At 35.8% G+C, this 12424-nt stretch overlaps 1 long non-coding RNA gene across 1 annotated transcript; it reads left to right on the top strand.

Moving 5' to 3' along the window:
* Positions 1–3062: 3062 nt before the first annotated feature.
* Positions 3063–10580, top strand: LOC135157731 (uncharacterized). The gene is made up of 2 exons (XR_010296713.1): positions 3063–3253; positions 10112–10580. It is a non-coding gene; the product is annotated as an uncharacterized LOC135157731 (long non-coding RNA).
* The last annotated feature ends 1844 nt before the right edge of the window (positions 10581–12424 follow it).

A 12424-nucleotide genomic window follows, 5' to 3' on the forward strand; every position in this document is an offset into this window, starting at 1 on the left:
TGGAATATGTTAATGTTCTAAATTAAATCATCATATAAATATTCAAATCTGTGACTATATTATCATCCTTATTATAATAAAAGTTAATTGAATCGTACGATTTGCTATACCATTCCATTCCTTGTTTTTATTTGCATGGCAATAAGTCATGATTGACTATTTTTGCCACACACTGTATGTAAAGTAGGGTAAATTTTTTTTATTCATTCCTTTTTTTCTTTGACAGAAAAAAGATCAACACCAACATTTGAATACATGCGAAACCAACGATTTGTAACTAATTTTGCATTTACTCCAAAATAAATTCTTGAAGTCATTAAAAAATTCTTATATTAGTAAACATATAGGCCTACTTTTCATTCACATTTGAGAAAATAGGACCATGTAGTCGTAAGGTGTGCGATGGCCTTTATTTAGACTGCTGTACAAACCCTTCACTCGAGTTAAGGGTCTGCATGCGCAGTCTATATAGTGCCTTGTTTACTGCAGGCCTCTCATAACGTTTGTATGTGCTAGTCTTTGAATGGAGACCCACTGGTTGATCAAAGTTTCAATCAGGGTCTGTGCCTGCAGACTAGCCTTTAGTCATCTTGCAGAGAACATTGCTTGATTCTGTAGGCCTATACAGTCGTTTGTATATATTATTAGTAATATTACAACAATGCGAGGAGAAGACTGCGTTGTTTAACCTCCTTTGAACCTATATCTTACTGCACTATAGTTCGGGCTATCAGTGTCATAAAAAAATCCAACGATATATTATTCGCATATTTTCTTGACGCCACATCTATCTCACCCAAAGTCAAATCTAGTATTTCATAATTTTACATAAATTGCCTTTAAATTTTCTTTTCATTTTGATCATCATCATCATCATCATCATCATCACCACCACCACCACCATCATCATTCAACCAAATACTTATTTTATTTGTAAATTTTCATAAAAATATAAATATATATGTAAAAATAGGAATTTTGGTGCAATCGGATATGTTCACCATGATATTATCATCTGCGTGAAGTAGTTTTGCATAGTTAAGTTGAGCAATCAAGCCTTTTTGAAGTGATTTCTGATTGATAAGATATATACTTAGGCCCTATTATTTAAATTGTGAAACTTGCTTTTTGGTCTATGGCGTTAATTATTGTTAAAGGGCATTATTGAGAGGTGTTGTGGGCGCGAGTCGCGAGCTCCAACTTTTGGACTTTTCATGTAATAAAAGACATGAAAATTAAACATTCTGAGCAGTTATTGTTTCATGACTATTGACGCGAGCGCGAAACTCGAGCTGAAATTTTTAATATGCTACTATATCGAAAGGGAACCTAATAAGGACTGCATTCGTGTCTGGTTAATATAATCGGGTATATACATATCCCACAAATCGAATATGATGCGAGCGCGATGCGCGAGCTGAAAATTTTGCGATATTCCAACCTGAAAATTGAACATTCTAAGCCCTTTATGTAACCAAGAACAGAATGAGTACCCTTTTAAACAATAATTGATGCGAGTGCGAAGCGCAAGTCAAAAATTTTGTGATTTTCTCAGCTTGAATGTATTATGATTTACTACAAAAAGGCTATTTCATTTTGAAAAAGGGTATATTTTATTTACAAAAAGGGGAACTTTCCATCTAAAAAAATAGGGCATTTTTTCCCTCGGAGATTTATTTCTTCTTTCTTTCTTTCTTTCTTTCTTTCTTTCTTTCTTTCTTTCTTTCTTTCTTTCTTTCTTTCTTTCTTTCTTTCTTTCTTTCTTTCTTTCTTTCTTTCTTTCTTTCTTTCTTTCTTTCTTTCTTTCTTTCTTTCTTTCTTTCTTTCTTTCTTTCTTTCTTTCTTTCTTTCTTTCTTTCTTTCTTTCTTTCTTTCTTTCTTTCTTTCTTTCTTTCTTTCTTTCTTTCTTTCTTTCTTTCTTTCTTTCTTTCTTTCTTTCTTTCTTTCTTTCTTTCTTTCTTTCTTTCTTTCTTTCTTTCTTTCTTTCTTTCCTCCCTCCCTCCCTCCCTCCCTCCCTCCCTCCCTCCCTCCCTCCCTCCCTCCCTCCCTCCCTCCCTCCCTCCTTCCTTCCTTCCTTCCTTCCTTCCTTCCTTCCTTCCTTCCTTCCTTCCTTCCTTCCTTCCTTCCTTCCTTCCTTCCTTCCTTCCTTCCTTCCTTCCTTCCTTCCTTCCTTCCTTCCTTCCTTCCTTCCTTCCTTCCTTCCTTCCTTCCTTCCTTCCTTCCTTCCTTCCTTCCTTCCTTCCTTCCTTCCTTCCTTCCTTCCTTCCTTCCTTCCTTCCTTCCTTCCTTCCTTCCTTCCTTCCTTCCTTCCTTCCTTCCTTCCTTCCTTCCTTCCTTCCTTCCTTCCTTCCTTCCTTCCTTCCTTCCTTCCTTCCTTCCTTCCTTCCTTCCTTCCTTCCTTCCTTCCTTCCTTCCTTCCTTCCTTCCTTCCTTCCTTCCTTCCTTCCTTCCTTCCTTCCTTCCTTCCTTCCTTCCTTTCTTCCTTTCTTCCTTTCTTCCTTTCTTTCTTTCTATCTTTCTTTTTTTTTTTTTGTGGGGGGGGGGGGGGGGCAAGTGCCCCCTGCCCCAGGTTCCGCTGCCCCTGGCTACTGCAGTGCTGGTAACTGTAGTAACAGGGAGAATATTCCACAGTCTAATTGCATCTTATCTAACTCTTCTTTAGGATAACAAAAGAAATATATGAATGGCCACGTGAATGCGATTTCAAGATAATCAGCGCAGTTCAGTATTGTGAATTAAATATGACAGAATATAACAAAAAATATATATATTTCACACAGTTATGCCATAGATACAGCAAATAAATAAATGCCTTATAACTATGCAATCAAAGCAAATGACTGTAATCCATGTACCGGTACATGTATACGGTACATGATTGTATTCTATCATTCTGTATAATTATGTCCATATGTTTTGTAAAAATGAAACACACTGATTTTTCTTTTTTACACCAAACAAAACAAACAATAATTAATTGAAGGTGACTGTTTGTACGTTATATATTAGCACCACAAGATTAGCAAAATGACGTTAACGCATATTTTTTTGAGAACTGGCGCAACCTATTGCTGGTTTTATAACGAAAATTGGGTATCAGCGAATTGCAAATGTGATGTGTTTTTTTTACCGTCGAAAATAATAACAAAGTTCTTTGCAAAGCCTAATCTGAGGTGAGGTCAACGGAGCCGACAATTTTCAGATTTTTATATGGGAACATAACAGTAACACCCATATAACGAAAATCACTTTGGTAAGATTGTATTCTTCGATATCTTTCATATCCATCGTTTATTTACTCATACTGTCTGTATTGAAAAAGGTATTTTGATAACATATCGAAATTAAAATGCGCGGAGATGATTGATGCAGTGCATGCAAACTTATATTCGCGGGTACGGTACGGTACCGGTACATTGCATTGTACAGAGTAGGCCCTGCCTAGGCTAAACGTACCGTATCGAGAGAGGGTTGTTGAATGAGCCCGGCGCGGCACCAGCACTGCTCGCGTCTCTCTGAAAGCTGGGGTGCTTTTCATGAGTGACATTGAAAGGACTAGTCCGACGTTTTATCTAACAAGTTCTGTTCCAACTGACAGTTACCATGTCAGTACCCACTCACAGTCACACATTGCCCCGGGAACCTCGACACGACGTCTTTAGACAGTGTCGAGGTCCTGAACGCTCCCACTCGTTCTCACCGGAGTGCACTGATGCACTAGATTAATCGCTAAATTACAAAAACATGGATGATAAAACGAAACCAAAAATACGACAGTTAGGACTGACCTTACCTAAACAAACTGAGTTCGAGATACGTTCTCCTTAAAATTACGAAAATTCGATGGAATCGTACAATAGAGGATCAATTTTCGGATTTCGTACGAATCGCCATGTTGAATTAAATGAAAAACATGTATGCGCATGCGCAACATGAATATTTATAAGATGTCGTCACTGTTAAGGTTAATGAATATGCATTACAAGAAGAGATAAGAAAACTTCGGTCGAATCACGAACTTGCTTTTCAAATAAATCGCGATTTAGGTATTTCAGTAATGGATATCAATCTTGCTTGCATTTAACATAGAAAAAAAAACATTATTTAAAGAAGAATTCATTTCATTAAAATTATATTTATCTCAATCTGTATATTATGAACAAACATGACTGCGTTTACAAAATACATTTTTTTTTTAAATTAGAGATGTAATAAGTTAGAATCAAGGTCAATATTGAGTCGACATTGACGTCAGAAACGTAGTTCGCGTTGCAAATATGGAGGAACTTGAAGAAGAATTTGCAATAAAATTAAAGGTGCCTCAAAAACAGGCCCTGGAAGAGGCCCAGAGAGGAAATGACAGTCTCGTGATTCTCCCAACGGGTTACGGAAAGAGCACGTGCTTTGCCCTCCATCACAAACTAATGGAGAAAGTAATAAATCACAAAGAACCAGTTTAAACTGGACCAGTCTGACCAGTAGAATTTCAACTGGTAACTCGATCTGGAAATTGCAACATTGGTTACTTGTCTTACTGGTTCAGTGCTGCGCGTATATTCGTCCATATGAAATTAGACTGGATCAACTAAGCTAGACCAGTCAATTTAAAAAGTTACAAGTTGAAATTCCACTTGTCAAACTGATCTTGAATTACTAACTCGAAATTAAAGTGGTCTTAATATAATATTAGTCTACTGGAGTTTGTTACTGCATGGTCACAATATTATTACTTGTGTCCTAATCTAGGATGGGGGATCGGGTGTCCGGACACTTTATATTTTTGAAGCCTTCTTTTTTGTCTTTGGATTACACTAAAAATATGAATTCAATAGTTGTAATCATCTTCCATTTTGTTCTCCATAATATTTCCTTACATTTTGTACGAAAAATTGATGAAACTTCGCTTGTAAATTTTTCCAAATGACTTTCTAAAATTGATCGTCCGGACACACAACCTGTCCGGACACACAACAACTGGGTATAGTACTCAACTGGATTCCATACTGATCTTTCTTGGTCAAAATGCAACACGTCTTTTTTTATTATTTTTTAAAGAGATTGGGTGGTCCTTTTCAGGACCAACACTTGCCCAAGTAAAGAAAAATACGTCATGGCCAGTGGCGTACCTAGGATTTTCCACAGGGGGGGGCAAAACCGTCCGCCAAAAAATTTGACAAGCAAAAAAAAAAAATAAAGGATTTCGTACCAGAAAAAAATTGACAAGCAAAAAAAAAGAAGAAAAAAGAAGGTATTCAACTTCAAAGGAGGGGGCCACTATGGTGGCTTGTCAGGAATCAGTTGTGACTCATCGGGGGGGGGGGGGGGGGGGGGATGGCATAGCTAGGGACACGTCCCTTGCATGGGTTGTGAGTGTGACTCGTAAGGGGGGGGGGGCAGTATAGGTACGCTAGTGGGAAGATGTTGCCTGAGAAAGACGTATCCAGCCGGTTGTGGTAAAAAAAAAAAATGTATATATATATAGGGGAAGGCGGGGTAAGTTGAGCCACCACCCCCGGGCTAATAATAGAGTTTTATTTTTTTTTTATTTGTGACGTCATATATGCGAGCATTTCTCTTTCTTTTTAAAGCAGGTATTTCTGCATTTATTCAAAATTGCAAATATATAACAATTATTTAAAATCAAACATACATAATGATCAAATTACAACGGTGACAATGTAGTTGGCGGTGGAAGCCAACAATTTTAGGGGGCACCACATTTTTTGAAAAGCAAAAAAAAATGACAAGCAAAAAAAATTGAAGCAAAAAAAAAAGGTTATCAACAAAAAATTTAGGGGGGTTCGTAACCCCACCTAAAATTTAGGGGGGATACTCCCCCTGCCCCCACTTCCGCCGCCTATGGTTATAAGAAGATATAGACATAATTCATGTAAACAATAACAAATGAATTCAAATGCAGAGACCAGCTACCGTAAGCTGAATGCTTGAAAAAATAGCAGCCATATATATGGCTAAAATCAATCCAATAATGGTTTGTTAAAAACATGCCTCGCAGCCAAAGGCTGAATAATTATTTTGTACAACAATTTACAACAATAGAATAATACTCAAATACAAACATGAAATGATATCAAATTACTAGTACTTCTTAATATAATACAAGGAAATAAATTATTTGCAAAGAATAGGCTTCATCATTTCAAGCGTCAATACAAACCACATAAAATAGGCTATCAAATTATCTTTTTACTCACAAGGTGTATCAATTGTTTTCAATTATGCATATTAAAAAAAATGTGCGACACCACGTGCATAATCTCTCTCGAAAAAAAAAAGATGATAAAGAAACTAATTTAAATATAGAGACAATAGGTAGAAAAGTAAAGAAAAAAAGAATAAAAAAGAAAACGAAAGGGAAAAGAAAAGAAAAGACAAGAAACGAAGAAAAAAGAGCAAAAGTCAAAAAGAAAAGAATGAAACAGTAAAGAAAGGAAAAGAAAATCAACTACGAAACGAAAAGTAGATGAACAAAATATGAAAATAATAAAAACAAAACGGAAAAGGGGATAAAAAATAAAGAAAGTGAAAAGAAATCACGAGGGAGAACTAAGAAATAATATTAGAACACGAGAAAAGAATGAAGAAAAAAATTACATGAAAAGAAGCTAATCGAATAAAAACAAAAGGCCGTTAAAATAGTGATTTATTCACTGGCTGCCACGCAGCCAAACCATCGAAAAAGAAATTACGCCACTAAGTTAGACTTATGAATATTCATATTACCCTTTCTCGCATGCCTCATACGATAGCCTTTTGTCAAAGACTTCTAGTATATTTCTATAGGATCCTCAGTGAATAAACGGTAAAATTAATAGGAAGAGCGTATTATAAACGTATTATAATCGATTATTATTTTATTTTTTGTTTTTATAAGGATTAGGCTATTATTTTTCTTTTGTTTTTGTTTTCTGCTAGCACGAAGATAAAAATCAATTTATCTCGTTGCCTCGTCAAAAGGCTATATCGATCCTCCATTGCTTCCTGTACAAACGACTTTTAATGCACACCGGCAAAATTTTCCGACGTTTTTGCTTCGTTTTGGGGAATTATTTCGAAGTTTTGAGGGCCGCCCATATTGCGCCTTAAGTTGTAAGTATGTATTGATTCCTTTGTAACAGTTTTGTGCAATTTTATGTATTTTTGATTGATTCCCGATGCTCATCTGGTTTGATCTGGTGAGCCGGGGTGAATCACAACGCAGCCCGAACACAGTACGTGTTCGGGCTGCCGCAGTAAAGTCACACATAGCTACTCATTATTATTTACTACTTTACTCATTTACTACTAACGTAAGGTTACTCTCATACGAAGCCAGGGAGTCCTCCCTTATTCATCTGCGTGTACCGCAAAAAACCCTGAAACTTTCGCCCCCGAGATTTCTACTTTCCTTCTAAAAGATCTAGCTCTAAATCATGTACATGGGATAAAACTTCATTTCCGACATTTCTACGCTCTCGTTGTTATTTTTAAACAAGAATTCATCAAAAAAAATGAAAAAATATTGTGAAAAGACGGAAGAGACTTGCCCGATGTTTACGCCGCCATCTTGTTTCTGATTGTACTTCCCCAACGATACGGACGCGAGCGTCGCGTAACGTTGGGGAAGTAGTGAAGTACAATATTATAAGAAACAAGATGGCGGCGTAAACATCGGGCAAGTCTCTTCCGTCTTTTCACAATATTTTTTCATTTTTTTTAATGAATTCTTGTTTTAAAATAACAACGAGAGCGTAGAAATGTCGGAAATGAAGTTTTATCCCATGTACATGATTTAGAGCTAGATCTTTTAGAAGGAAAGTAGAAATCTCAGGGGTGAAAGTTTCAGGTTTTGGCTTCCTTTGTGTGGGTCTATGAGATAGAAGCCCTGGCTTCGTATGAGAGTAACCTTACGTTAGTAAATGATTTTTACTCTCTAGAAGCCGCCTGGCTACTCACACATAGCCAGGAGACTAAGACTTAGAGTTAGAGTAAGACAGTTCTAGAGTCGAGAGTAAAAATCATTTACTAATGTATGCTTACTCATACTTAGTTACTGAGTTACTCTACGAAGCCAGGGGCAGGGATTTTTTATTGGCAATGCTTTCATCTACACATACCGCCAAAAAACCTCAAACTTTCGCCCCCGAGATTTCTACTTTGCTTCTAAAAGATCTAGCCCTAAATCCTGAAAATAGGATACATTACAAGTTACAACTTCATTTCCGACATACGCTATCGATTTCATTTTTAAACGAGAATTCATTTAAAAAATGAGAAAAATATGAAAAGACGGGGGAGACTCGCCCGATGTTTACGCCGCCATCTTGTTTCCTATTGTTCTTCCCCAACACATTACATAGCAAGGAGGCTTCTAGAGAGTAAAAATCATTTACTAACGTATGCTTACTCTCTACGAGTACGAAGCCAGGGATTTCATTGCATTCATCTACAATACATGTACCGCCAAAAAACCTCAAACTTTCGCCCCGAGATTTCTTTCCTTCTAAGAGATCTAGCCCTAGATCTAAATCATGTAAATGGGATACAACTTAATTTCCGACATTTCTACGCTATCGATTTCATTTTTAAACAAGAATTCATTAAAAAAATGATAAAAATATGAAAAGTCAGAGACTTGCCCGAATGTTTACGCCGCCATCTTGTTTCCCATTGTTGATCGCTAACGTTCCGGACGCCGCTTGAAAAGTAGATCTATGCAATGCAAAATTTTGAAAAGAACTTTAAGAAACATTTAACTTGACATAGAAATATTATCAAACATGCAAAATTGTATTTTATTTGGTGCGCTCCTTATAATTTGGTGCGCAGAGCGATCAGCAAACAATTTTTAAATGTTTTTTCACTCCCCCTTCCATTTGAAACATTCAATGTAATAGATTGACGTCTCTGGTGGACAGAGATAGATAAGAGATACCCTATACAAGCACTGAGAGTTGAAAATTCTAATTGAAACTAACCACATTAACCATCAAAAAAGGGTTTAAAAATTTATGAATATTATAGAAGTGTTCCCCAATCCCGTGTTCTTTTTTTTCATTGCTGTTTGTGCTTTTCTATGCTTTTAATTGTTTTCCTCTCTTTTTTGTTTTTATTATATGATACAAATGAATAATTCATGATATAATGATGATTTTGTTGATAATCCAAATTAAAGATTTTGTTGTTTAATCATTGTTAGTACAGAGAAAGGTAGATGAAAAGCTGGAAAATGAAAGAAAATTACAGGAAGATCTGCCAGACGATAGATATGTGACAGTATATGTTGTTTTTGACGTTTACATCTACTAGGAAAGGTGCATCCATTGTTTTTCCCAACTGGCAACATAACCTCTCCTTTGCGCAATGTTAAATTTTTGTGTTATCTTGGAACAAAATTGTTGCTAACACCATTTTCAGAATACCAAAGTTTGTGTTAATATCTTCCATCCTAACACAGCGTATTGGTTTTGTGTGATGAGCACTGTGTATTTCATGACCATGCGTGGTGTTACCACGGGGGCCAGATGTTTTTCATGCTATCACAATTTTCAGAATACCAATCGTGTTAATAGCTAACACCGTTTTTGTGCTAAGGTAACAAACTTAGCTGATGTTTTGTCGATTTTTTTCACAATTGCAGAAGTTATTTTTAAGAAAGTTACCAAACTGAGTATTTTTGGGTTGCACTTTCTGTTGGTGATAGCAGTTTACCAAGATATTGTGATATTCGACTGTGTGCAAATGAGGTAAGGCTGCCAATCAACTCATGATCTTGACAGCTTAAATACATCTTCAGATTACTATTTACTTTCACTGGATATTCAGAAAAATTCTAGTTAGATAAAAATTATTACTCGAAATTTGTTTTTTAGTCTAGTTTAATAACTTTGTCCCCATATTATACAATTTTAATAAAAATAGGAGTTATGCATTCTTTTCCCTCTATACTTCAAAGTATTCTGAAAAATTGATAATTATTTTTGTTTCTGTGGTCATTTCAGAAGTTGTCATGATCTGTAGACTGGAGTCACTGGAATGATATGTAGATAATCCTCATCAAACAGATTCATCTAATTGTCTTTATTGTAATTTTATATCATTCTACACGCAGATCGCCAGGGATATCATTTTGTTACAACCATGAGGGTTCTACCCCCATCCATCCAAGACCTGCCTAATTTCTTACACCACCTATGGATCATATGTTTTCTTCTACCGCCCTCATGGGGTCAGAACTACGACCTCTACAGCCAGTCGGACACCTGGACAACAGCCATCCTTATCCTTACCTACAAACATCCAGTCTCTAAAAACCTCACGACAGAGAAAGAAGAAAATGGCCGCTTTGCAACAGGGACTATCAAAGAAGCCAAAGGCATTCTGCTGCGACCGTCTCGTAATGTCTATGGTTGTGTCTCACTGCCGAAGAGTCAAATACCAAAGCAACCATGGATCGCACTGGTAGAATACGGAAACTGCACACCAGAGGTAAAAATGACATTAGCAGAAGAAGGAAATGCTTCAGCTTTACTAATGATAAATGCTCCAGAGGTTGATGCTTCTTCAGTAGATTTTAAAGGTAGGTTACATGTACTCTTTTATAAATTGTAGAGAATCCCAACTATATTTAATCCAAAGGTTTTTGTCTCGCCTGCATAGCAGAACAAGACTAAAGCCGCCGCTTTTCCGACGACGATGGCGGCGTCAACATCAAATCTCAAAGGTCAAGTCCACCCCAGGAAAATGCTGATTTGAATAAATAGAGAAAAATCAAACTAGCATAGTGCTGAAAATTTCATCAAAATCGGAAGTAAAATAAGAAAGTTATGACGTTTTAAAAGTTTCGCTTACTTTTCACAAAGCAGTGATATGCACAACTAGGTGAGTGAGTCGATGATGTCCATCACTCACCATTTCTTTTGTTTTTTATTGTTTGAATTATACAATATTTCATTTTTTTACAGATTTTACAATAAGGACCAACATGACTGAACCATATAGTATTGAACAATGCTAATTCCACATGTTCAGGGAGGAATTAATCGTTGTATCACTTGACAATGAGGAGAAAATTAGAATATTTCATATAATAAAATACAAAAGAAATAGTGAGTGGATGAGGTCATAGTCTCCTCATTTGCATACCAGCCAGGATGTGCATGTACTGTTTTGTGAAATTAAGCGAAACTTTAAAATGTCATAACTTTCTTGTTTTGCATCCGATTTTGATGAAATTTTCAGTGTTGTGCTTGTTGGATTTTTCTCTTTTTATTCAAATCAACTTTTTGTTGGGATGGACTTGTCCTTAAACCTAAGGTTAAGTTTTTGAAATGACATCATAAATTAAAAAGTATATGCACCTAGTTCATGAAACTTGGACATAAGGGTAATTTTTTTTTTTTTTTTTGGGGGGGGGGTTGGGGTTAAAAATGTGTAAATTGAGAATAAATATAATGTTGGAGATCTGCATTACATATGTTTCCTTCTTTGTGAAATTTGCACAATCGCAATTTATTTGCTTAAAAGCAATTAAAAAAAAAATCAGTTGAAAATAATGGTATTAAACAAAAAATATATTTTTTGGTGGGTGGACCAGCTGAAGATTTGAACCAACATTATAAATTTATCTTATTAATTTGGCAATTGATATATCTCCATGTTACTGCCATTACATCCACATACCAACAATATTAGATCTACATGTAGACCTAGAGAGAGAGAGAGAGAAAGAATAGAAAAACAAGAAGAAAAAAAACGGAAGCAAAGATATTTGTGTGAATAGCCGTATTAAGTTGCAAAAGAGCCCATTTGAGATACCTATTTGGTTATAAATTAATCAATACAAAATGTGATTTTTTAATGAAAAGAAATACAAAATACATGTAGGGGAAAAAGGACTGTCAGAAAGTATTTTCCCCTGGCCATGATAACTTAGGCCATGACTGTTTTAAAATTGAAAAGTACACTACATGTATGATTGAACCATCATGCGTAATGAGGCATGGCTGCCTCATTACGCATTTTTTTTAGGTCAAGAGAATATATTTTAATGGCCCATTTATGTTTTAAATGTTGCAGCCTCATAACTATTTATAGTATTTGTATATAAATTTACACAAAAACATTTTCCCTGGTGGTAAACTTTGTAGCTGCCTTGTACTCATATTTTTTTCAAGGCACCAATAAGCTTTTTAGTAATTGGAAAAACTTTCATTCATTAGGCCTTTAGAAGGGCATTTTTTTTCTCAAAATAAAGATCTACACAAGTTTATGTTTGCATTGTTTTAAGGGGGGGGGGGGGGGCAATTCCTGATTTTTGTTTCCTCAATGAGAAATTGAAAATGCATCATTAATAAAAAAAAAGTTCAGTAAACTCATTGGCCCGTATTCTGAAGTCAGGTTTAACTTAGACCATGGTCTAACT

Source organism: Lytechinus pictus, unplaced genomic scaffold (assembly GCF_037042905.1).
Source record: "Lytechinus pictus isolate F3 Inbred unplaced genomic scaffold, Lp3.0 scaffold_19, whole genome shotgun sequence".
Taxonomy (NCBI): Eukaryota; Metazoa; Echinodermata; class Echinoidea; order Temnopleuroida; family Toxopneustidae; genus Lytechinus; species Lytechinus pictus.